Source organism: Heteronotia binoei, chromosome 8 (genome assembly GCF_032191835.1).
Source record: "Heteronotia binoei isolate CCM8104 ecotype False Entrance Well chromosome 8, APGP_CSIRO_Hbin_v1, whole genome shotgun sequence".
NCBI classification, from domain to species: Eukaryota; Metazoa; Chordata; class Lepidosauria; order Squamata; family Gekkonidae; genus Heteronotia; species Heteronotia binoei.
The window spans coordinates 122,288,198-122,314,130 of NC_083230.1; the positions used below are offsets into that span (position 1 = coordinate 122,288,198).

The following is a 25,933-nucleotide window of genomic DNA, read 5'->3' on the forward strand; positions in this document are numbered from 1 at the left end:
TGGCTTCTCTTATGTTCTTATGTGACACAGAGTGTTGGACTGGATGTTCTATTGGCCTGATCCAACATGGCTTCTCGTATGTTCCAACATGGCTTCTCGTATACAATGATGCTATGTATTCTTGGTGCTTGGGTTGGGGTAGGGGACAAGAGTGGGAGTGCTTCTGGAGTTCTGGCCTTGCTGGAGGACCTCCTGATGGCATCTGGGTTTTGGCCACTGATTGACACAGAGTGTTGGAGTGGATGGGTCATTGGCCTGATCCAACATGCTTCCCTTTTGTCCTTGGTGGCTCTTAACCCTCTGTCTGGGGCAGTGATGCTCTGTCTTCTTGGTGTTTGGGAGGCAACAGTGGGAGGGCTTCTGGAGTTCTGGCCCCACTGGTGAACTCTGTAATAGCACCCGGGTTTTTTGGCCACTGTGTGACACAGAGTGTTGGACTGGATAGGCCACTGGCCTGATCCAACATGGCTTCTCTTATGTTCTTAACGCTTCGCTCTGTGGGGGACGCAGTACAACCGGAACACACAAAGCTACTTTCTACTGCCTTTGGTCCATCAAAGTCAGTATTGTCCACCCCAACTGGCAGCAGCAGCGTTCCAGGGTCTCAGGCTGCGGTCCTTCACCTCACCTACTACCTGATCCTTTTAACTGGATATGCCAGGGATTCAACCTGAGACCTTCTGAGTGTCAAGAAGAAGCTTCTTTGTCACACAGCCGGGCCTAGGAGGGCCTTCAACTGGCTGCCACCACTCTGGTAAGGGTCTGCATGGAGGGCCCAAAGCACCCAACCAACCTTGTCTTCCTTTAATAGATATCTCCTAATTGTGACCAAGGAGATGTGAGGACCCAAGGAGTATAACAGCAACGGTTTATTTGCAATGCTCCAATAATAAGTGGATAAAGCAGTGGAACATATATACAGTAAAAGTTGGTGCAAATAAACAACAAGCTCTGATGCATTTATCTATACAATCCCTACTCTACTAACCAACATTCACTTCCTTGGGTAAGGGATCTTTCCCCTGCTACAAGCTCTCTAGGCTACAGCCTGCCCCCAACTCAGCCTTCCTGGAAAAGAGCACCCCCTGCCTGGGCTTGGCCCTTTTATCTTCTCCTCCCAGGCCCCACCCCTCTCTAGGCCAGTTTCCCTCCCGAACCTGGCCACCCAATCAGAGGGACAGAAGGGATCCTGGGATATGTAGGCTTTCCCCAGTAACTCCTAGGCAGGCTTCCCTGGCGCCTGCAGGCCTCACTAGGCCCAGGATCATGACACTTTTGAACACATATGAACATATGAAGCTGCCTTCTACTGAATCAGACCCTTGGTCCATCAAAGTCAGTATTGTCTTCTCAGACTGGCAGCGGCTCTCCAGGGTCTCAAGCGGAGGTTTTTCACACCTTTTTGCCTGGACCCTTTTTTGGAGATGCCGGGAATTGAACCTGGGACCTTCTGCTTCCCAAGCAGATGTTCTACCACTGACCCACCGTCCCACACATAAAGCTGTCCTATACTAAATCAGGCCACTGGTCTATCGAGGTCAATCGTGTCTACTCAGACTGACAGCAGCTCGCCAGGGTCTCAAGCAGAGGTCTTTCATGTCACCTACTGTCAGATCTTTTAATTGGAGCTGCTGGGGATTGAACCTGGGACCTTCTGCATGCTGAACAAATGCTGTACCACTGAACTACAGCCCCTAACACCATGCCTGACCCTGGCCAGGTTGACTTGAATAAATGGCTCAGTGATGGGGGTACGGAATAACAAAGCTTGTCCAGTAGCGCCTTCAAGGCCACCAAAGTTTTATTGAAGGTCTAATCATTTGTGTGCCAAGCACACTTCTTCAGGTATCAGTAGCTGCCCAGATTTGAACTTCCTTGGCCTTAAAAGTGCCATTGGACTCAGACTTTGTGCTATCAATTCACAGGGTCACCATATGTCGGAAGTGGCTTGACAGCACTTAACGTGTATGCAGAGATCAAATCAAGCCTGGATTCTCCATAGAAGTTAAAACAAGAGTGGCCAAACTTGGTTAATGTAAGAGCCGCAGAGAATAAACGTCAGATGCTTGACAGCCGCAAGGCATGAACAAATATTATACGTGCACTTCTTTAAGAAGAAGAAGAAGAAGAAGAAGAAGAAGAAGAAGAAGAAGATATTGGATTTATATCCCGCCCTCCACTCCGAAGAGTCTCAGAGCGGCTCACAATCTCCTTTCCCTTCCTCCCCCACAACAGACACCCTGTGAGGTAGATGAAGATATTGGATTTATATCCCGCCCTCCACTCTGATGAGTCTCAGAGCGGCTCACAATCTCCTTTACCTTCCCCCCCCCAACAACAGACATCCTGTGAGGTAGATGAAGATATTGGATTTATATCCCGCCCTCCACTCCGAAGAGTCTCAGAGCGGCTCACAATTTCCTTTACCTTCCTCCCCCACAACAGACACCCTGTGAGGTGGGTGGGGCTGGAGAGGGCTTTCACAGCAGCTGCCCTTTCAAGGACAACCTCTGCCAGGGCTATGGCTGACCCAAGGCCATTCCAGCAGGTGCAAGTGGAGGAGTGGGAATTAAACCCGGTTCTCCCAGAGAAGAGAGCTCTGGCTGACCCAGGGCCATTCCAGCAGGTGCAAGTGGAGGAGTGGAGAATCAAACCCGGTTCTCCCAGATAAGAGAGCTCTGGCTGACCCAAGGCCATTCCAGCAGCTGCAAGTGGAGGAGTGGGGAATCAAACCCGGTTCTCCCAGATAAGAGAGCTCTGGCTGACCCAAGGCCATTCTGGCAGTTGCAAGTGGAGGAGTGGGGAATCAAACCCCGTTCTCTCAGATAAGAGAGCTCTGGCTGACCCAAGGCCATTCCAGCAGGTGCAAGTGGAGGAGTGGGGAATCAAACCCGATTCTCCCAGATAAGAGAGCTCTGGCTGACCCAAGGCCATTCCAGCAGCTGCAAGTGGAGGAGTGAGGAATCCTACCCGGTTCTCCCAGATAAGAGAGCTCTGGCTGACCCAAGGCCATTCCAGCAGGTGCAAGTGGAGGAGTGGGGAATCAAACCCGGTTCTCCCAGATAAGAGTCCGCACACTTAACCACTACACCAAACTGGCTCTCCAGTTAAAACAATACTTTCTTTGCACAGAAAGATAAGACACTTGACACCACGACCATGCTAGAAGGAGCCTTTTTAAAAAACAAACACTGGGAATAACAGTCCCCATGAAACCAGCAAGAGAAAGATTAGGGAATTATTTTTTGGTACCTTGACCTCCGGGAGCCACGCAATATGCGTAAAAGAGCCACATGTGGCTCCCACGATGCCGTTTGGCCACTCCTGAGCTAAAATGACCAACCAGAGGTTATCACACTTTGGTCAGAAGAAGACCAGCTTCACTAGGAAAAAAGAAGAAGCAGAAGACTGCAGAAACGCACATGCACCATACAAGTACCAATTTGCATTCTGAGCCACTGACTACCAGCTACGTGTGGCTTTGCTCACTGTACCGGATTCCTCGTCTGACGAAGTGTGCTTGGAGAGCACACAAAAGCGTACGTTCTAAATAAAACTAAGTTGGTCTTAAAGGTGCTACTTGACTCCTATTTTGTTCTACTACTTCAGACCAACACGGCTGACTACTTGGAACTATATATAAATCACTGACCACAGTTTGCATTATTACGCATCTCTCTTTGTAATATTGTAATTTCCCTTATAAGTTTCTTTTTCCCTGGAGAGCCAGTTTGGTGTAGTGGATAAGTGTGCGGACTCTTATCTGGGAGAACCGGGTTTGATTCCCCACTCCTCCACTTGCACCTGCTGGAATGGCCTTGGGTCAGCCAGAGCTCTCTTATCTGGGAGAACCGAGTTTGATTCCCCATTCCTCCACTTGCAGCTGCTGGAATGGCCTTGGGTCAGCCAAAGCTCTCTTATCTGGGAGAACCAGGTTTGATTCCCCACTCCTCCACTTGCAGCTGCTGGAATGGCCTTGGGTCAGCCAGAGCTCTCTTATCTGGGAGAACTGGGTTTGATTCCCCACTCCTCCACTTGCACCTGCTGGAATGGCCTTGGGTCAGCCAGAGCTCTCTTATCTGGGAGAACCATGTTTGATTCCCCACTCCTCCACTTGCACCTGCTGGAATGGCCTTGGGTCAGCCAGAGCTCTCTTATCTGGGAGAACCGGGTTTGATTCCCCACTCCTCCACTTGCACCTGCTGGAATGGCCTTGGGTCAGCCAGAGCTCTCTTGTCTGGGAGAACTGGGTTTGATTCCCCACTCCTCCACTTGCAGCTGCTGGAATGGCCTTGGGTCAGCCAGAGCTCTCTTATCTGGGAGAACTGGGTTTGATTCCCCACTCCTCCACTTGCACCTGCTGGAATGGCCTTGGGTCAGCCAGAGCTCTCTTATCTGGGAGAACCATGTTTGATTCACCACTCCTCCACTTGCACCTGCTGGAACGGCCTTGGGTCAGCCAGAGCTCTGTTATCTGGGAGAACCGGGTTTGATTCCCCACTCCTCCACTTGCACCTGCTGGAATGGCCTTGGGTCAGCCAGAGCTCTCTTATCTGGGAGAACCGAGTTTGATTCCCCATTCCTCCACTTGCAGCTGCTGGAATGGCCTTGGGTCAGCCAAAGCTCTCTTATCTGGGAGAACCGGGTTTGATTCCCCACTCCTCCACTTGCACCTGCTGGAATGGCCTTGGGTCAGCCAGAGCTCTCTTACCTGGGAGAACTGAGTTTGATTCCCCACTCCTCCACTTGCAGCTGCTGGAATGGCCTTGGGTCAGCCAGAGCTCTCTTATCTGGGAGAACTGGGTTTGATTCCCCACTCCTCCACTTGCACCTGCTGGAATGGCCTTGGGTCAGCCAGAGCTCTCTTATCTGGGAGAACTGGGTTTGATTCCCCACTCCTCCACTTGCACCTGCTGGAATGGCCTTGGGTCAACCAGAGCTCTCTTACCTGGGAGAACTGGGTTTGATTCCCCACTCCTCCACTTGCAGCTGCTGGAATGGCCTTGGGTCAGCCAGAGCTCTCTTACCTGGGAGAACTGGGTTTGATACCCCACTCCTCCACTTGCACCTGCTGGAATGGCCTTGGGTCAGCCAGAGCTCTCTTATCTGGGAGAACTGGGTTTGATTCCCCACTCCTCCACTTACAGCTGCTGGAATGGCCTTGGTTCAACCAGAGCTCTGTTATCTGGGAGAACTGGGTTTGATTCCCCACTCCTCCACTTGCACCTGCTGGAATGGCCTTGGGTCAGCCAGAGCTCTCTTATCTGGGAGAACCATGTTTGATTCCCCACTCCTCCACTTGCACCTGCTGGAACGGCCTTGGGTCAGCCAGAGCTCTGTTATCTGGGAGAACCGGGTTTGATTCCCCACTCCTCCACTTGCAGCTGCTGGAATGGCCTTGGGTTCTCCCAGATAAGAGTCCACGCACTTCACCACTACACCAAACTGGCTCTACACCAAAAGGCAATGATGCCATATAAGATGAGCACCGCGGAAAAAGAGGAAGACCCAAACTGAGCTGGATGGGCTCTGTTGAGGAAGCCTCAGCCCCTAGTTTGCAAGACCCGAGTGAGGCTAGTTAATAGGACAATTTGGAGGCCATTCATTCCTAAAGTCGCTGTGAGTCAGAAGTGGAGGGTTTTGGTAGCAGAGACTCCTTTGCATATTATGCCACATGCCCCTGATGTAGCCAATCCCCCAAGAGCTTACAGTAGGCCCTGTACTGAGAGCCCTGTAAGCTCTTGGAGGATTGGCTACATCACAGGGGTGTGGCCTAACATGCAAAAGAGTTCTTGCTACAAAAAAATCTCTGGCAGCCACACTATTTTGGAATAGCTTCCCCAGGGAGGAGTATCTGTCTACCTCACGATCTTAAGAGCAGGGCTTTCTCTGCAGCAGGGACTTCTTTGCATATTAGGCCACACCCCCTTGGTGTAGCCAATCCTCCTGGAGCTTCCAGCAGGCCTTCTACGAAGAGCCCTGTAAGGAATTCTAGCAGGACCTCCTTTGTCTATTAGGCCACACCCCTTTGGTGTAGCCAATCCTCCTGGAGCTTACTGCAGGCCCTGTACGAAGAGCCCTGTATGCTCTTGGAGGATTGGCTTCATCGGGGGCGGGGTGTGGCCTAATAGGCAAAGGAGATCCTGCTACAAAAAAAGCCCTGCCCCTAATCCATTTCTCAAAAAGCAAAATACGGTATGTAATCCTCTTTCTTCATTAGCTATCTATTTCTGACTTACACTTAATGCCCTGTGCTTAATAACTGCTCTGACCGGGAGGGCCCACGTTCAGCCCAATTTCATCAGATCTCAAAAGTTAAGCAAGGTTGGCCCAGCTGCATACAAGGATGGGAGACCCGCAAAGAAGTCCATGGTTGCTACGGAAAAATGGGCAATGACCAGGGCTTTTTTTTTTGTAGCAGGAGCTCCTTTGCATATTAGGCCACACCCTCTGATGTAGCCAATCATCCTGGAGCTGACAGGGCTCTTAATACAAGGCCTACTGTAAGCTCCAGGAGGATTGGATACATCAGGGGCAAAGCATTTTTGTAGCAAGAGATCCTTTGCATATTTGGCCACACCCCCTGATGTAGCCAATCCTCCTGGAGCTTCCAGTAGGCCCTGTATGAAGAGCCCTGTAAGGAATTCTAGCAGGACCTCCTTTGCCTATTAGGCCACACACCCCTGACGTAGCAAATCCTCTTGGAGCTCTCAGTAGGCTCGGTACGAGGAGCCCTGTAAGGAATTCTAGCAGGACTTCCTTTGCATATTAGGCCACACACCCCTGATGTAGCCAATCCTCCTGGAGCTTACAGCAGGCCCTGTACAAAGAGCCCTGTAAGGAATTCTAGCAGGACCTCCTTTGCCTATTAGGCCACACCCCCCTGATGCAGCCAATACTCCTGGAGCTTCCAGCAGGCCCTGTGAGAAGAGCCCTGTAAGGAATTCTAGCAGGACCTCTTTTGCCTATTAGGCCACACCCCCTCATGCAGCCAATCCTCCTGGAGCTTCCAGCAGGCCCTGTACGAAGAGCCCTGTAAGGAATTCTAGCAGGACCTCCTTTGCCTATTAGGCCACACCCACCCTGATGTAGCCAATACTCCTGGAGCTGACGGCTCTTAGTACAGGGCCTACTGTAAGCTCCAGTAGAATTGGCTACATCAGGAGCAAAGCATATTTGTAGCAGGAACTCCTTTGCATATCAGGCCACACCCCCTGACATAGCCAATCCTCTTGGAGCTGACAGGGCTCTTCGTACAGGGCCGACTGTAAGCTCCAGGAGGACTGGCTACATCAGGAGATGTGCAGCCTAATACACAAAGGAGTTCCTGCTACAAAAAAAGGCCCCGGTCAAAAGCAGCTTAACAGCAGACAAACTCACAGAGAGAGACACGTGTGTATTTGGACAAATAACACACCACAAAGGTCTCTGTGCATCCTCTTTTCACGTATACCCTTCCAAAGGGAATTTTCAGTCTTTGGACTTAGATGGTTATGTTGGCCTCTGCCCTGTACAAAGCAAACCGGCAGCCTTGGGAATGTGCCCCGAAAGCTGTCCACAGACCATCGGTAATCATCTGTAAGGTCAGCTTCTTCTCTCTGGAGATCATCCTCCGTTTATATAACCCAGGGTGAAGTGAGTGGCGGGGCAGTGGGCGAGTCGGGGAGGGAGTGGAAGCCGGAGAAGAGGCTCAGCTCTGAAATTTGTCCTTCTTCCCGCAGGGCGTGAGCAATTTTCCTGGAGGGAAACGAGGGATTTTCAGAGAGCCCCTGCGACGCTGGTGTGTAAAGTTTAAGGTCACTCCCAGCAATGTTTTGACATTTCTGAGCTTTTCCCCCAAGGGCCCGGAAGGAAGGATCGGAACGCCAGAAATGTCGAGACGTGGATGCCGCTGACCTTCAAGCTTTCTGCCGTTACGGAGGCGATTCTCGAATTCCTCCGGGGCCCCCTGGCTGTGTGCCACCCACCCGAACACACGGGCAAAGACAACAGTTCTCTGCCCAAAATGCAACGATGTCAGAGGGTCTGCTTGCCATTTCTGCCCAAAAGGCACGATGCAGAAGCAGAGAGACAGACAGAGGTGTCCTTTATCCTACGATTAAAGGACGAGATAGGACTGAACACATGAAAGCTGCCCAGGGGTGGAATTCTAGCAGGAGCTCCTTTGCATATTAGGCCACACACCCCTGATGTAGCCAATCCTCCTGGAGCTTACAGGGCTCTTTTTTGTGAGCTCTTGGAGGATTGGCTACATCAGGGGTGTGTGTGGCCTAATATGCAAAGGAGCTCCTGCTAGAATTTCACCCCTGAAGCTGCCTTATCCTGAATCAGACCATCCATCCAGGCCAGTATTGTCCACTCAGACTGGAAGTGGCTCTCCAGGATCTCAGGCTGAGGTCTTCCCCATCCTTTCCTGCCTGGCCCTTTCAACTGGAGATGCCGGGGATTGAACTGCCGGGGATTGAACCTGGGACCTTCTGCGTGCCAAGCAGATGCTCTGCCACTGAGCCACAGCCCTACTTCATGCCTCTCCAGGGTCTCAAGCCGAGGTCTTTCTCATCACCTCATGCCTGGTCCTTTCAACTGGAGATGCTAGGGATTGAACCTGGGACCTTCTGCATGCTGAGCAGAGGCTCTGCCACTGAGCCACAGTCCCACTTCATGGCTCTCCAGGGTCTCAGGCTGAGATTTTTTCCATCCATCCCCTCCTGCCTGATCCCTTTCACTGGAGATGCCGGGGATTGAATCTGGGACCTTCTGCATGCTGAGCAGAGGCTCTGCCACTGAGCCACAGCCCCACTTCATGGCTCTGCAGGGTCTCAGGCTGAGGTCTTTCCCATCGCCTCCTGCCTGGTCCTTTTAACTGGAGATGCCGGGGATTGAATCTGGGACCTTCTGCATGCTGAGCAGAGGCTCTACCACTGAGCCACAGCCCCACTTCATGGCTCTCCAGGGTCTCAGACAGAGGTCTTTCCCATCACCTCCTGCCTGGTTCTTTTGACTGGAGATGCCAGGGATTGAATCTGGGACCTTCTGCATGCTGAGCAGATGCTCTGCCACTGAGCCACAGCCCCACTTCATGGCTCTCCAGGGTCTCAGGCTGAGGTCTTTTCCATCCCCTCCTGCCTGATCCCTTTCACTGGAGATGCCGGGGATTGAACCTGGGACCTTCGGCATGCTGAGCAGATGCTCTACCACAGAGCCACAGCCCCACTTCATGGCTCTCCAGGGTCTCAGGTGAAGGTCTTTCACATCACCTGCCTAATTTTCTTAAACTGGAGATGCCGGGGATTGAACCTGGGACCTTCTGCATGCCAAGAAGGTGCTCAGCCGTGCCCCCCCTAAGATTCATGTGTTCGTGCGTTCAAGGCAGTGGCTCTTAAGGCTCAGCACCTCCCACCAGTTTCCCCGTTTGGCCGTCGACCCTCCTTCCTTTGCCAAACGGGATGGGATGCTAATTGCTCCGGCTGCTAATCTATTCTAATGCATGCAAATGGAATCTGAACCGCTGCCCTGATCAAGCAGCCGGTTCGCAGGGCAAAACCGGAATCCCCTCCCCTTCCTCGTTGGCACCCTGTTATCTCTGTCCCCAGGTGGGACGCCCCCTTCCTCACCAGTGATTTAATAAGACCCCGCGTACATGCCCCCGAGGGGAGGGGGGGAACACCCAGGTATTTTCTCGCCTGCCTTGTAAATACAGAAGTGTTTTTTTTTTTAAATTCCCCCTGTGGTGAGAATGAATTTTATTTTTATTTAGGACTGCGTTTGACTAATTTAGTTTTTTTAAGAACCACTGGCAGCTCTAATGGAGATTTTAAAGCGTAATTTTAGTTTTAATGTGCGTTGTAAACCACTTTGAGTTCCGTACAGTTTTATAAACAGCGAGCAGGTTGTTTTCGGTGCTGAGGGGAAATACCCCTCTTTGAGGGTGTGGACATTCTCCTTGAGGGATGCCATCCCTCCAGGTGAGATCTGGAGACCCCCCAGAATTGGGGAGGGACAGTGGCTAAGTGGTAGAGCATCTGCTTGGTAAGCAGAAGGTCCCAGGTTCAATCCCCGGCATCTCCAACTAAAAAGGGTCCAGGCAAATAGGCGTGAAAAACCTCAGCTGAAGACCCTGGAGAGCCGCTGCCAGTCTGAGAAGACAATACTGACTATGATGGACTGAGAGTCTGATTCAGTATAAGGCAGCTTCATATGTTCATGTTCAATTACAGCTCAGCTCCAGACTACAGAGATAGGGTCCCAGAATAAAAAATGGAAGAAGAGAAGACCTAGATGTATACCCCGCCCTTCTCTCTGAATCAGAGTCTCAGCGGCTTACAGTCTCCTTTATCTTCCCCCATACCCTATGAGGTGACTCTCCAAACCACTACACCAAACTGACTCAGCCTGGAGAAAAAGAGATTGGATTTATATCTTTCCCTTTGCTACCCAAAGGAGTCTCAGAGCGATTTACAAATCTCCTTTCCCTTCCCCTCCCCACACCAAACATCCTGGGAGGTAGGCAGGGCTGAGAGAGATCTGACAGAAGCTGCCCTTTCAAGGACAGCTCCTACAAGAGCTATGGCTGACACAAGGCCATTCCAGCAGGTGCAAATGGAGGAGTGGGGAATCAAACCCGGTTCTCCCAGATATGAGTCCGCACACTTCACCACTACACCAAACTGGCTCTCTTTTTTTTATTTATTTTTAAATGATTTATTAAACAGACAACATACAACACAGTCAGACATACAAACTTCTGAAAAAAACCCCATACCCAACACCACATTCAAAGGAGCGTTTAGATAAATTACTAAAACTTGTATCTTATTCTATCTGTTCAAATCTTAAATGTTTCACCCATTCATACATCGGTTTCCAGGTATCATTACATTCCATAATATCACCATCTCTCAGCCTTGTGGTTAAAAGATCCATTTCTGCGGTCTCCATTAATTTTACTATCAAGTCTTCACCACTACACCAAACTGGCTCTCTTTAGAGGACGGACTTTATGACATTTGTAGCCCACTGAGGTCCCTGCTCAAATACTTTGGCCACCCAGTGAGAAGGGAGCACTCCCTGAAGAAGACCCTGATGCTGGGAAAGACAGAAGGCAAAAGAAGAAGGGGACGGCAAAAGAGGAGATGGATGGACAGCGCTCCTGATATAACAAACACGAATTTGAGCAAGCTTCAGAGGACAGTGGAAGACAGGAGGGCCTGGCGTGTCTTGGTCCAGCAGGTTGCAAAGAGTTGGATTCGATTGTGCAACTGAACAACAACAACAAAAAGAGCGGTCCCTGTGCTCCCCAGGCTCCATCCCTAAATCTCTAGGTGTTTCCCAACCTGGAGCTGGCCAATCTATCCCCCCATCCCTTGCTGTTGGCCCGGGGGGGAGCGGAGTGCGGCAACCCTAGAAGGACCCCTGAAATGAATGATAATTCCAGGCCCCCAGAGGCCCCGGTAAACCAAGGGAAGCTCCTTCTACGCCCATGTTGCTTTGACAAAGAGGCGGCACAAAGCAATAGACAAGTTGCACCTTTAAGACCAACGAAGTTTTATTCCGAACGTCAGCTTTCGCATGCTCTTAAGCAGACTTCATCAGACAAAACGGGAACGGCAAGCCATCTTTAAATATAGAGAAAGTGGGCAGTGAGTCGGTATGTAGAGTCACGGGAATGTTTTTAGCACGGCTGTTACAGCCCGGTTAACGATACCAAACAAACAAAGACAGACCCCAATTTGGGATTCTTTTTAATCTGCTAAAAAGCATTCCCACGATTCCACATACCGACTCCCTGCCCACTTTCTCTATACTTAAAGATGGCTCGCCGTTCCCGTTTTGTCTGATGAAATCTGCTTAAGAGCACACGGAAGCTGGCATTCCGGATAAAACTTAGCTGGTCTTAAAGGTGCCACTCGTCTACTGCTTTGCTCTATGGCTTCAGACCAACACGGCTGCCCGCTTGGATCTATTTGAGGAAGACAGGCGCTCATGCTGAACGTCCTTCCTTCCCTCCCTCCGTCTCTCTTGTTCATCCAAGCCGGAAATGTTTGACATGCAAATCCCTGGTCGCCTTTGTTCACAGAAGAATTGGGAAACCGTTGCCAGAGGAAGGGGGTGGGGAGCGGGAGGGGGAATAAGCCCTCACCCTGGGCCCCACTCGGCGGTGGGGAAAGACATTTCCTCGGATGTCCTTCTGACATTTGGAAGAAGAAAAGCCCCGCGCCCCAGCAACTGTAACTTGCAACCGTCCAGCTAAGGAACGCATCTCAATCCGTGCGAGACTGGAGGGGGTTGCAGGGACCACAAAATCATAGAGCTGCAAAGGAGTCATAGAATCATAGAATCCTAGAGTTGGAAGGGACCTTCCAGGATCATCTAGTCCAGGGGTGGCCATGCTGGCTGGGGCTGATGGGAGTTGTAGGCAAAAAACATCTGGAGGGATACCGTTGGCCACCCCTGATCTAGTCGAACCCCCTCCATAATGCAGGAAACTCACAAATCCCTCCCCCTAAATTCACTGGATCTTCATCGCCTTCAGATGGCCATCGAGCCTCTGCTGAAAAACCTCCAAGGAAGGAGAGCCCACCGCCTCCCGAGGAAGCCTGTTCCGCTGAGGAACCGCTCTAACGGTCAGGAAGTTCGTCCTCATGTTGAGCCGGAAACTCTTCTGATTTAATTTCAACCGTCTGGTTCTGGTCCTACCTTCAGGGGCCACAGAAAACAATTCCACACCATCCTCTAGATGACAGCCCTTCAAGTACTTGAAGATGGTGATTGTATCACCTCTCAGCCGCAGCCTCTCCAGACTAAACACGCCTAGCTCTGGCCTGCAGGCCCTCTTCTACCCTGCCTGCCTAGGTTTTTCACAACTGGAGAAGCTTGTATTCTACTCTCACTTACAGGGCCAGTGCCAGGGTTTTTGGTGCCCTAGGTGAGCTGCCCACTAGCGCCTCCACACACAAAAAAATTAAAAACAGAGAAAACTTGAGACTATTTAACTTTTTAATTTACAGGGTTTTTTATTTTAAATTTTGTTTTATTTTTATTTATTGTTTTAAAAGGGAGATTAAGCAATAAAAATGTTGAGACTACTACTTAATCCTCTTAGCTGGAGGTGGCAGGGACAAGACCTTCACATGACCATTTCTTCTGGATCCTTTTAGCTGGAGGTGCCAGGGACAAGACCTTCACATGACCATTTCTACTTCATCCTCTTAGCTGGAGGTGCCAGGGACAAGACTTTCACATGACCATTTCTACTTCATCCTCTTAGCTGGAGGTGCCAGGGACAAGACTTTCACATGACCATTTCTACTTCATCCTCTTAGCTGGAGGTGCCAGGGACAAGACCTTCACATGACCATTTCTACTTGATCCTTTTAGTTGGAGGTGCCAGAGACAAGACTTTCGCATGACCATTTCTACTTGATCCTTTTAGTTGGAGGTGCCAGAGACAAGACTTTCACATGACCATTTCTACTTGATCCTCTAAGCTGGAGGTGCCAGGGACAAGACCTTCACATGACCATTTCTACTTGATCCTCTTAGCTGGAGGTGCCAGGGACAAGATTTTCACATGACCATTTCTACTTGATCCTCTTAGCTATAGGTGCCAGGGACAAGATTTTCACATGACCATTTCTACTTGATCCTCTAAGCTGGAGGTGCCAGAGACAAGACTTTCACATGACCATTTCTACTTGATCCTTTTAGTTGGAGGTGCCAGGGACAAGACCTTCACATGACCATTTCTACTTGATCCTTTTAGTTGGAGGTGCCAGGGACAAGACCTTCACATGACCATTTCTACTTGATCCTTTTAGTTGGAGGTGCCAGAGACAAGACCTTCACATGACCATTTCTACTTGATCCTTTTAGCTGGAGGTGCCAGAGACAAGACCTTCACATGACCATTTCTACTTGATCCTTTTAGCTGGAGGTGCCAGAGACAAGACCTTCACATGACCATTTCTACTTGATCCTTTTAGCTGGAGGTGCCAGAGACAAGACCTTCACATGACCATTTCTACTTGATCCTTTTAGTTGGAGGTGCCAGGGACAAGACCTTCACATGACCATTTCTACTTGATCCTTTTAGCTGGAGGTGCCAGGGACAAGACCTTCACATGACCATTTCTACTTGATCCTTTTAGTTGGAGGTGCCAGGGACAAGACCTTCACATGACCATTTCTACTTGATCCTTTTAGCTGGAGGTGCCAGGGACAAGACCTTCACATGACCATTTCTACTTGATCCTTTTAGCTGGAGGTGCCAGGGACAAGACCTTCACATGACTATTTCTACTTGATCCTTTTAGCTGGAGGTGCCAGGGACAAGACCTTCACATGACCATTTCTACTTGTTACTTTTTGCTGGAGGTACCAGGGACAAGACCTTCACTTGACTATTTCTACTTGATCCTTTTAGCTGGAGGTGCCAGGGACAAGACCTTCACATGACCATTTCTACTTGTTCCTTTTAGCTGGAGGTGCCAGGGACAAGACCTTCACTTGACTATTTCTACTTGATCCTTTTAGCTGGAGGTGCCAGGGCCAAGACCTTTACATGACTATTTCTACTAGATCCTTTTAGCTGGAGGTGCCAGGGACAAGATCTTCACAGGACCATTTCTACTTGATCCTTTTAGCTGGAGGTGCCAGGGACAAGACCTTGTGCATGCGAGAAAAATGCTCTACTACTGAGCTATGGTTCCCACCCCATGGCTCTGTCACAGTAGAGTAGGAAGGTTGAGTGGCAGCACACAACTTCAAGAGGAACCCATTTTTGGAAACTGTAATTGGTTCTTCTTCAGTTTTAAAAAAGGTAAATGTAGTCCCCTGTGCAAGCACCAGTCGTTTTTGACTCTGGGGTGATGTTGCTTTCACAACGTTTTCACCGCAGACTTTTTACGGGGTGGTTTGCCCTTGCCTTCCCCAGTCATATACGCTTTCCCCCCAGCAAGCTGGCGACTCATTTGACCGACCTCGGAAGGATGGAAGGCTGAGTCAACCTGGATCCGGCCACCTGAACCAGCTTCCGCTGGGATTGAACTCAGGTCATGAGCAGAGGGCTCTGACTGCAGTACTGCAGCTTTACCACTCTGCACCACGGAGCTCTGGGTTTATTTATCCCTGCTGGGCTCTGAGGAGTGCACTTTGCAGACACTGTCCACTTCCACGTTTTCCGGGTCTGTAACACACCCAGGGAACGCAAAACCGGCCAGGCAGCATCTATGCTTCATGGAGCCTGCTTTCCATTGGGGAAGGCATGCTCCAAGGAGCACATACCCCTGCCCTATTAGATGTTAAAATATAGGACAGGCTCCTTAGCTTAGGACAGGAGTGGCCAAACTGTGGCTCAGGAGCCACATGTAGTTCTTTCACACAGTGATCCATCTAGTTCAGCATCTTAAGAACATAAGAACAGCCCTGCAGGATCAGACCAGAGGTCCATCTAGTCCAGCATCCTCAGAACATCAGAAGAGCCCTCCTGGATCAGACCAGTGGTCCATTTAGTCTAGCATCCTTAGAACATCAAAAGAGCCCTGCTGGATCAGACCAGTGGTCCATCAAGTCCAGCATCCTAAGAACATCAGAAGAGTCCTGCTGGATCAGACCAGTGGTCCATCTTGTCCAGCATCCTAAGAACATCAGAAGAGCTCTGCTGCATCAGACCAGTGGTCCATCTAGTCCACCATCCATAGAACATCAGAAGAGCCCTGCTGGATCAGACCAGAGGTCCATCTAATCCAGCATCCTAAGAACATCAGAAGAGCTCTGCTGCATCAGACCAGTGGTCCATCTAGACCACCATCCTTAGAACATCAGAAGAGCCCTGCAGGATCAGACCAGTGGTCCATCTAGTCCACCATCCTAAGAACATCAGAAGAGCTCTGCTGGGTCAGACCAGTGGTCCATCTAGTCCAGCATCCTTAGAACATCAGAGGAGCCCTGCAGGATCAGACCAGTGGTCCATCTAGTCCACCATCCTAAGAACATCAGAAGAGCTCTGCTGGGTCAGACCAGTGGTCCATCTAGTCCAGCATCCTAAGAACAGCAGAAGAGCTCTGCTGCATCCGACCAGTGGTCCATCTAGTCTACCATCCTAAGAACATCAGAAGAGCTCTGCTGGGTCAGACCAGAGGTCCATCTAATCCAGCATCCTAAGAACAGCAGAAGAGCTCTGCTGCATCAGACCAGTGGTCCATCTAGTCCCGCATCCTAAGAACATCAGAAGAGCCCTGCTGGATCAGAACAGAGGTCCATCTAATCCAGCATCCTAAGAACAGCAGAAGAGCTCTGCTGCATCAGACCAGTGGTCCATCTAGTCCAGCATCCTAAGAACATCAGAAGAGCCCTGCTGGATCAGAACAGAGGTCCATCTAGTCCAGCATCCTAAGAACAGCAGAAGAGCCCTCCTGGATCAGACCAGAGGTCCATCTAGTCCATCATCCTCAGAACATCAGAAGAGCCCTCCTGAATCAGACCAGAGGTCCATCTAGTCCAGCATCTTGTCTCACACACCGACCAACCAGTTCCTCTGCAGACCTGACAGTGGAGCATAGAGCCTGAGGCCTTTCTCTGACGTTTCCTCCTCACACTGAGATCCTGAGGCTGAGTACCTCTGAACATGTACATTCCCTTTAGTCATTGTGGCTAGCAGCCACCAACAGGCCTCTCCTCCATGAATTTATTTCGCCCCCTTTTAAGGCCATCTATGCCTATGGCCATCACTACAGCCTCTCACAGTGAATTCCATGGAGAGAAGACGACAATATTTGCCTTTCGATTCTGATCTGATATTTTCTTATGGATGTGTTTGAAAGGAATAATCCAAGTGCTTATCAAATCCCGAGTCTACAACACGGAACGGGTCCAGAGGAGGGCGATGAAGATGGTGAGGGGTATGGAGACCAAGTCCTATGAAGAAAGGCTGAAGGAGCTGGGGATGTTTAGCCTGGAGAGGAGGCGGCTGAGACGTGGTGGGATTACCATCTTCAAGTCCTATAGAGGATGGTGTGGAATTGTTTTCTGTGGCCCCAGAAGGTAGGACCAGAACCAATGGGTTGAAATTAAATCAAAAGAGTTTCTGGCTCAACATCAAGAAGAATGTCTGGGGGGAAGAGACTAGGAGTAAAGGGTGGGGGGAGGGAGAAAGGGCGTGTTGGAAATATAAAAAAATATTTGTTGTAATGGATTAAAAAGATTAACAAATAAAGATTATTTATACAAAAACAAAAACATTAGGAAGAACGTCCTGACTGTTAGAGCGGTTCCTAAGTGGAAAAGGCTTCCTCGGTGGGCTCTCCTTCCTTGCAGGTTTTTCAACAGAGGCTAGATGGTCATCTGACAGCAATGAAGATCCTGTGAACTTAGGGGGAGGTGTTTGTGAATTTCCCGCCTTGTGAAGAGGGTTCCAGATGTTTTTTTGCCCACAACTCCCATCAGCCCCAGCCAGCATGGCCAATGGCTGGGGCTGATGGGAGTTGTAGGCAAAAAACCCCCATCGCGCTACCGTTGGCCACCCCTGCTGCGTATCCTTTTTTTTATAACTCATAACAACTTGAAATCCTCTTGTTCTCTTCAAGCTCGCAGTTAATCAATACTCCTTTGGATGCTTCTTAATTTTTACCTTTACGCATCCCTTCATAAAACAATCTCCGCTTGCCTATCGTCCGCCTACCTGGTCTCATCAGATTCCTTTCGCCTTTTACTAAGGAGCGGCATTGGTGAGAGCGCCTGCTGAATCTGAGGCCTGCCCCTCGCCGATGGCAGGCCCACCTCTGGCCCCAAGCCCCCAATGCAGGGTGCTAAGAGAATGATTGGAATACAATGCCGTGTGCCAGGTGAAGGTGTTATTATTCAACTCAATGGTTCCAAGGAGATTATCCACTCTACTGCGCGGACCGCCCCGAAGCCCAAACTTTTGACTGCCGGAGAATCCCCAGCCAAGTGGAAAATTAGAAGGGAAAGGGGGGAAAGGGAGGGAGGTCGGGAGGGGGCCAGACGGGCAGGAGGGTGATTAAGTTCTGCCGAAATTAATTCACAACTCGAGCGCTGGAAATAATCGCTCCCGAGGCTGACGGACAATCCCGGGCTAGCACATTTCAATTTAGCGGGCGGCTTTTGGGGTTGTGCGCCGGGGCTCGGCGGCCGCTGATTTAATTGACACGCCGCACGGAGAACTGCGCCCCTGAATGAGTGCCCTGTCTTTGTACGGAAGAGCCTGCAGGGGGGCAGTTGTGAGGCACGCCTCTTGACGGCCCAGCCAGGCAGCATCTTTGCGGGAGGGAGGGAGGAGATGAAAGGAGGAAGGGAGGGAAGGAAGGAAGTACAGGGAGGGAGGAGAAGGAGGGAGGGGAGGAAGGAACGGGAGGGAGGGAGGGAGAGGTGGAAAGAAAGCAACCTAAACTTTAAATGCATTCTCCAAGCCTCCAGCTGGCTTGGCTTGGAGAAGTGATTTAAAGAGACGAATGCCTTCTCCAAGTCACCTGATGGAGCAGTGGGGGCTTCAAGAGTCATACAACATTTGCTATTGAGCCACATCTGGCTCCTGCGCCACAGTTTGGCCATCCCTGTTATATAGTGTGCCGATATTGAATCATTATAATCTACAATGCAAAGCACAAATGTCCGACTGTCTTAGGGTAGATTTTGAAGCAGCTGCTGATAGCAGAGATGTTTAGTGCAGTGGTTAAGCGCGCGGACTCTTATCTGGGAGAACCGGGTTTGATTCCCCCACTCCTCCACTTGCAGCTGCTGGAATGGCCTTGGGTCAGCCAGAGCTCTCTTATCTGGGAGAACCGGGTTTGATTCCCCGCTCCTCCGCTTGCACCTGCTGGAATGGCCTTGGGTCAGCCAGAGCTCTCTTATCTGGGAGAACCGGGTTTGATTCCCCCACTCCTCCACTTGCAGCTGCTGGAATGGCCTTGGGTCAGCCAGAGCTCTCTTATCTGGGAGAACCGGGTTTGATTCCCCCACTCCTCCACTTGCATCTGCTGGAATGGCCTTGGGTCAGCCAGAGCTCTCTTATCTGGGAGAACCGGGTTTGATTCCCCGCTCCTCCGCTTGCACCTGCTGGGATGGCCTTGGGTCAGCCAGAGCTCTCTTATCTGGGAGAACCGGGTTTGATTCCCCCACTCCTCCACTTGCAGCTGCTGGAATGGCCTTGGGTCAGCCAGAGCTCTCTTATCTGGGAGAACAGGGTTTGATTCCCCACTCCTCCACTTGCAGCTGCTGGAATTGCCTTGGGTCAGCCAGAGCTCTCTTATCTGGGAGAACCGGGTTTGATTCCCCACTCCTCCACTTGCAGCTGCTGGAATGGCCTTGGGTCAGCCAGAGCTCTCTTATCTGGGAGAACCAGGTTTGATTCCCCACTCCTCCACTTGCAGCTGCTGGAATGGCCTTGGGTCAGCCAGAGCTCTGGCAGAGGTTGTCCTTGGAAGGGCAGCTTCTGGGAGAGCCCTCTCAGCCCCACCCACCTCACAGGGTGTCTGCTGCAGGGGAGGAAGGGAAAGGAGATTGTGAGCCGCTCTGAGACTGATACAGAGAGAAGGGTGGGGTATAAATCTGTGGTCTTCTTCTTCTCCTAGGTAAGTTGGCTCAGACCGAAGTTCAACAGAAACGCAACAACACGCTTCCTAGGTGAAATTGTGTGTTTCAACAGGTCATCTTCTTCTGATTGCAAATATCTATATGGAACCGCTGCTCAGAAGTAAATCGCCACCCAAGGTTGTCCCAACACTAATACTGGCAATATAGTTCTCCTCTGTTAGGGACAACTTTATATAGATGATACATAAGGAAGAGACTGTGCATGAAATTCATTTAATGTTGTAGTTGATTAATATTGTCCAGAATACACAGTGGCATTCTGTGTTTAACATGTTGTCAAAGGCTTTCACAGCCAGAGTCCATTTGGCTGTTGTAGATTTTCCAGGCTGTGCGGCCATGGTCTTGGCATTGTGAGACCCGACGTTTCACCAGCAACTCTGACTGGCATCCTCAGAGGTGTAACCCAGAAAACTGGAGTTCTCTCTGGATCAAATTGAGAAGAAGATGGCAGGCAGGTAATTTATATATAAGCCAGGTGGGGTAAGGCTGAGGCCGTTTTCGCACTCACGTTTTACTGGCGCCACGACCCTCCTGACGCCGGCGAATCTGCATGGATTTCGCACCAGAAGCGCCGGTGCACCCAGAAGCGCCGGCTACTTCCGTCGCTAAGCCAGCGCAAACGGAAATTGCAAAGATGCAGGAAAACGTTTGCGCTGGCTTAGCGACGGAAGTAGCCGGCGCTTCTGGGTGCGCTGGCGCTTCTGGTGCGAAATCCATGCAGATTCGCCGGCGTCAGGAGGGTCGTGGCGCCAGTAAAACGTGAGTGCGAAAACACCCTGAGTCATTGTCTTGTGGGAGCTTCCTGGCTGTGACATGCTAACGGAGAGCTTCCCTGAGGGGGTTCTTTTGTATATGGATTGTTTATTAAATAGATTTATGGATTGGCTATTGAGTAAATATAAATTACCTGCCTATCAACTTCTTCTCAATTTGATCCAGAGAGAGCTGCAGTTTTCTGGGTTACACCTCTGAGGCAATACTCCCTGTAAGCTGTGGAGTCTTGTGAGCAAAAATTCTACTTTGTGAGCTACTGGCATTAAAGTTGTGAGCTAATGAATAAATTAGTTTGCTCTGGGGTTATTTTTCCTGAACTAAGACAAAAAATGTGTAAGCTGGGGGATAAAAAACTGTGAGCTAGCTCACACTAACTCAGCTTAGAGGAAACATTGCTCTGAGGATGTCAGTCACAGTTGTTGATGAAACGTCAGGTCTCACAACGCCAAGACCACGGCCACGCAGCCTGGAAAATCTACAACAGTGTTTAATTCCCGAAAGCCGACAAAACTCTTGAGAGAGGGGAGAGAAAAACCCAGCGAGACCTCCCGATATCCATTCCACGGGGATTTTCCTCATAAAATTATAGCCGAGGCAGCAAATCCTAATCCATTTTGCTGATCGATGTCGGGGGATGCAAAAAGGCTCTGACCCTGAAAGAGACAAGTCGCTAATCCCGATATTTAAAGATATAGTAACGTAACACCTTGGCCTTCCTTTTCAACTCAACTAGAGTATTGAGCTCCCTGCTGCTTAAATCATGTTAATGTCATCATAACGGTGTCGGGGCCAAAGTCCTGCCCTACGGAACTCCATCACTGGGCGCGTGCGGCGGCACAGTTGTGAATAATTGGTTCCCACCCTCCCCGTTCCCCCCGCTTTTAAATATTCTTTTGAAAAATTAACACCCCCCCCCCTCACTCACAAGGGGAAAATATCAGAAAAAAAATACTCTTCTGGGTCAGGAGGAAGACTGGCTATTCTTCTCCCCGATGCCACCCGGATCGATACGATATTAAGTGCGAGACTCTGTCACTAAAGTTAATGGTTCTCCGGAGAGAGGCTGGGCCTTGCTGGAGGCCAGGAGAGGAGGAGCCGAAGCAGAAAGAGGCTTTGCCGCTGCTCGGGTCAGCCCGTGGATGCTGTTGCTATGGCAACCAGGATGCCAACATCCCTCCCGTTCTCCATCAGTCGAGGTCGACCGAGCACCTTTGCTCTGCCCGCTGGCCTGGCCGAGGCTTCTAGCACTCTCCAATCCCGCCGTGAGTCCTGCCAGAATCGGCATTAGGAGGAGAGGGTTAGCGCCTCTCCATCATGTTTTATGGATTCTTCATGTTTCGTGACCTTTGTCCATTATAGGCTGGCCCAGAAACATCAGGGACAACATCTGGCCACAGTTTTTCAGCAGGTACGAGCGGGGGGAGGAAATCTCAGTATGCTTCTATGAGGCTTGCCATAGGTTTCGAATACATGCCTGAGCGGGGGACGGGGGGAGCAAAAGGCCGGAGTCGGAAAGGGGCGACAGAATGCTTTTAATAAGGGTCAAACCAGGGGTCGTTTTGTAGAAAAATAGGTGGTGGAGCTCATCCAGGGATTGTTATGCAGCTGCACCTACTATTCAATGGACAAGGCAGGAGGAGGAAGGGAAACCTCCTTTCTCACAATACAAGAACTCGTGGGCATGCAATGAAATTGCTGAGCAGTCGGGTTAAAACGGGTAAAAGGAAGTCCTTCTTCACCCAAAGGATGATTAACATGTGGAATTCACTGCCACAGGAGGTGGGGGCGGCCACAAGCATAGCCAGCTTCAAGAGAGGATTGGATAAAAATATGGAGCAGAGGTCCATCAGTGGCTTTCAGCCACAGTGTATATATATATATATTGGCCACTGTGTGACACAGTGTGTTGAACTGGATGGGCCATTGGCCTGATCCAACATGGCTTCTTTTGTGTTCTTATGTGACACAGAGTGTTGGACTGGAGGGGCCATTGGCCTAATCCAACATGGCTTCTCTTATGTGACACAGAGTGTTGGACTGGATGGGCATTTGGCCTGATCCAACATGGCTTCTCTTATGTTCTTATGTAAACCCTCACAAAGGTTCTGGAGCTGCGCTCCTGTGAGCTCCTGCTGAATCCAAGGCCTGGTTCAAATTGTGTTGTAGAATTTTAAGAGATACACCTAATCAGGGTTGGGTTAGGGTTAGTCCAGGGTTAGGGTTAGTCCAGGGTCGCTACAGCAAAGTGGACAATTTTTTGTAGCAGGAGCTCCTTTGTATATTGGGCCACACACTCCTGATGTAGCCAATCCTCCTGGAGCTTACAGTAGGCCCTGTACGGCCCTGTACGAAGAGCCCTGTAAGCTCCAGGAGGATTGGCTACACCAGGGGTGTGTGGTGCAAAGGAGTTCCTGCTACAAAAAAAAGCCCTGCCCCTAATCAGTTTGTCACACCAATTTTACAAAAAGCAAAATAATCTTTCTTCATTAGTTATCTGTTCCTGACTTATACTCAATGCCCTGTGCTTAATAACTGCTCTGATCTGGAGGGCCCGGGTTCAGCCCAGTTTCATCAGATCTCAAAAGTTATGCAAGGTTGGCCCTGCTGCGTACAAGGATGGGAGACCAACAAGGAAGTCCAGGGTTGCTACAGAAAAGTGGGCAATGACCAGGCCTTTTTTTTGTAGCAGGAACTCCCCTGCATATTAGGCCACACACCCCTGATGTAGCCAATCCTCCTGGAGCTCTCAGCAGGCCCTGTACGAGGAGCCCTGTGAGGAATTCTAGCAGGACCTCCTTTGGATATTAGGCCACACACCCCTGATGCAGCCAATCCTCCTGGAGCTCTCAGCAGGCCCTGTACGAAGAGCCCTGTAAGGAATTCTAGCAGGACCTCCTTTGCCTATTAGGCCACGCACCCCTGATGTAGCCAATCCTCCTGGAGCTTACAGTAGGCCCTGTACAAAGGCCCTCTAAGAGTACGCCCTGTAAGAGCTCTGTAACGCCTCCCCCTAAATTCACAGGATCTGCATTGCGGATGGCCATCTAGCCTCTGTTGAAAAACCTCCAAGGAAGGAGAGCTCACTCACTACCTCCCAAGGAAGCCTGTTCCATTGTGGAACTTTTCTTAACTGTCAGGAAGTTCTTCCTAATGTTGAGCCGGAAACTCTTCTGATTTCATTTCAACCCATTGGTTCTGGTCCTACCTTATGGGGCCACAGAAAACAATTCCACACCATCTTCTAGATGACAGCCCTTCAAGTCCTTGAAGATGGTGATCCTATCACCTCTCGGCCACCTCGTCTCCAGGCTAAACGTACCCAGCTCCTTCAACCTTTCTTCATAGGACTTGGTCTCTAGACCTCTCACCATCTTCACTGCCCTCATCTGGACCTGTTCCAGCTTGTCTATATCCTTCTTAAACTGTGGTGCTCAAAACTGAACACAATACTCCAGGTGAGGTCTAACCAAAGCAGAATAAAGTGATACTTCACATGATCTGGACACTATACTTCTGTTGACACAGCCTTCATAAGAACATCAGAAGAGCCCTGCTGGATCAGACCAGTGAGGGTCCATCTATTCCAGCTTCCTGTCTCACACTGTGGCCAGCCAGTTCCTCTGGAGGGCCAACAACAGAGAAAGCTGTGCACAGGAATTAAGAGTGCGTGTACACCTGCCTGATCCATACACGGAAAGAGATGGATGAGCGTTCAGAACGGTGCGGACCGATTTTATGACGAGAGGGTGGGCATCTGGTTTATTCTCCTCGGAAGACCTGTCAGGAAACTGACACCGTCAAGACTGATGAAAATTCATGGAGAAAATAGAATTGGAAGTTGACACGACCCTACCCCAGGGGAGGTGGAGGGAAAGACTTTTTCAATGTGCCATTTTCTGTCATTGGCAGATTGTCGTCCGGGGCAGAGATGCTGGATAATACTGGGGAAGGAGAAAGGATGCAACTCCTTGGGAACCGCCTTGCAACAGAGATGAAGATTTTTCTCCCCCCATACTCACACCCACATGTACCATTCACCCATCCATCATAACACCACTAATCTTGCTCCGGAGACTGACGTGTCACCAGAAAGAGCTTGACAGGCTATGAATTAATATCCTGGCCATCCATAAAAATGGGAAATAACAGCAGATGCGACTCCCCGTGACCTCAGAAAGGCACCTGGGATACAGGGGGAATGGGATGGCTTTTCTCAGCCCATCACTACTCCGCTTGGCTCAGGTATGAGCCATCCCAGGATGCAAGGGAGATGAGGGGTATCAGGTGTCATAATTACCTGGAAACCTCTTTTACCTAAGCCCAGACAAAAGAACATAAGCAGAAGCTCAGAAGAAGAGCCCTGCTGGATCTGGTGGGCCAACAACAGGGCAGAGAGGTCAAGCCCTTCATAAGAACTTCAGAAAAGCCCTGCTGGATCAGACCAGTGAGGGTCCACCTAGTCTAGCCTCTTGTCTCACACAGTGACCAACCAGTTCCTTTGGTGGGCCAACAAGAGGGCAGAGAGGCTGAGGCCTTCATAAGAACATCAGAAGAGCCCTGCTGGATCAGACCAGCGAGGGTCCATCTAGTCCAGTTTCCTGATTCACACAGTGGCCAGTCAGTTCCTCTGGACAGCCAACAACAAAGCCTAGAGATCAAAGTCATCCTTGATCATTTTGATGGTCCTTCTCTGTACTTTTTCCAGTTTTATGGTGTTCTTTTTGAGATACAGCGACCAAAACTGTACACGGTATTTCAAATGAGGCTGGACTATAAACGTATACATGGTCATTACAATATTCGCCAATTGTAAGATTCAAAGAAGAATTTTGATAATACATGAACCTGTCTTATACTCAATCAGACACTTGGTCAGTCAAGATTTGTATTGTCTACTCCAGGGGTAGGGAACGTTGGCACTCCAGATGTTTTTGCCTACAACTCCCATCAGCCCCAGTCAGCATCGCCAATGGCTGGGGCTGATGGGAGTTGTAGGCAAAAAACATCTGGAGAGCCAACATTCCCTACTCCTGACTCAGACAGGCAGAAGCTCTCCTGGGTTTCAGGCAGAAAGGTTTTCCACATCAGCCACTACCTGGTCCTTTCAACTGGAAATGTCGAGGACTGAACCTGAGACCTTCTGCATGCCAAGCAGAGGCTCTGCCACTGAGCCAGGGTCTCAGGTCAAGGTCTTTCTCGTCACCTCCTGCCTGGTCCTTTTAACTGGAGATTTCGGGGACTGAACCTGGGACCCTCTGCATGCCAAGCAGAGGGTCTTCCACTGAGTCAGGGTCTCAGGTCAAGGTCTTTCTTATCACTTCCTGCCTGATCCTTTTAACTGGAGATGTCGGGGACTGAACCTGGGACCTTCTGCATGCCAAGCAGAGGCTCTTCCACTGAGCCAGGGCTTCAGGTCAAGGTCTTTCTCGTCACCTCCTGCCTGGTCCTTTTAACTGGAGATGTCGGGGACTGAACCTGGGACCTTCTGCATGCCAAGCAGAGGCTCTTCCACTGAGCCAAGGTCTCAGGTCATGGTCTTTCTTATCACTTC

The 25,933-nt window shown here is 50.2% G+C and overlaps 1 protein-coding gene and 1 non-coding gene across 2 annotated transcripts in view; both read right to left on the reverse strand.

Moving 5' to 3' along the window:
* PLXNA4 (plexin A4) overlaps positions 1-25,933 on the reverse strand; it is a 930,623-nt gene that overhangs the window by 369,471 nt on the left and 535,219 nt on the right. The window lies entirely within an intron of this gene.
* On the reverse strand, positions 9,003-9,074 carry TRNAA-AGC (transfer RNA alanine (anticodon AGC)). The gene has a single exon. It is a non-coding gene; the product is annotated as a tRNA-Ala (tRNA).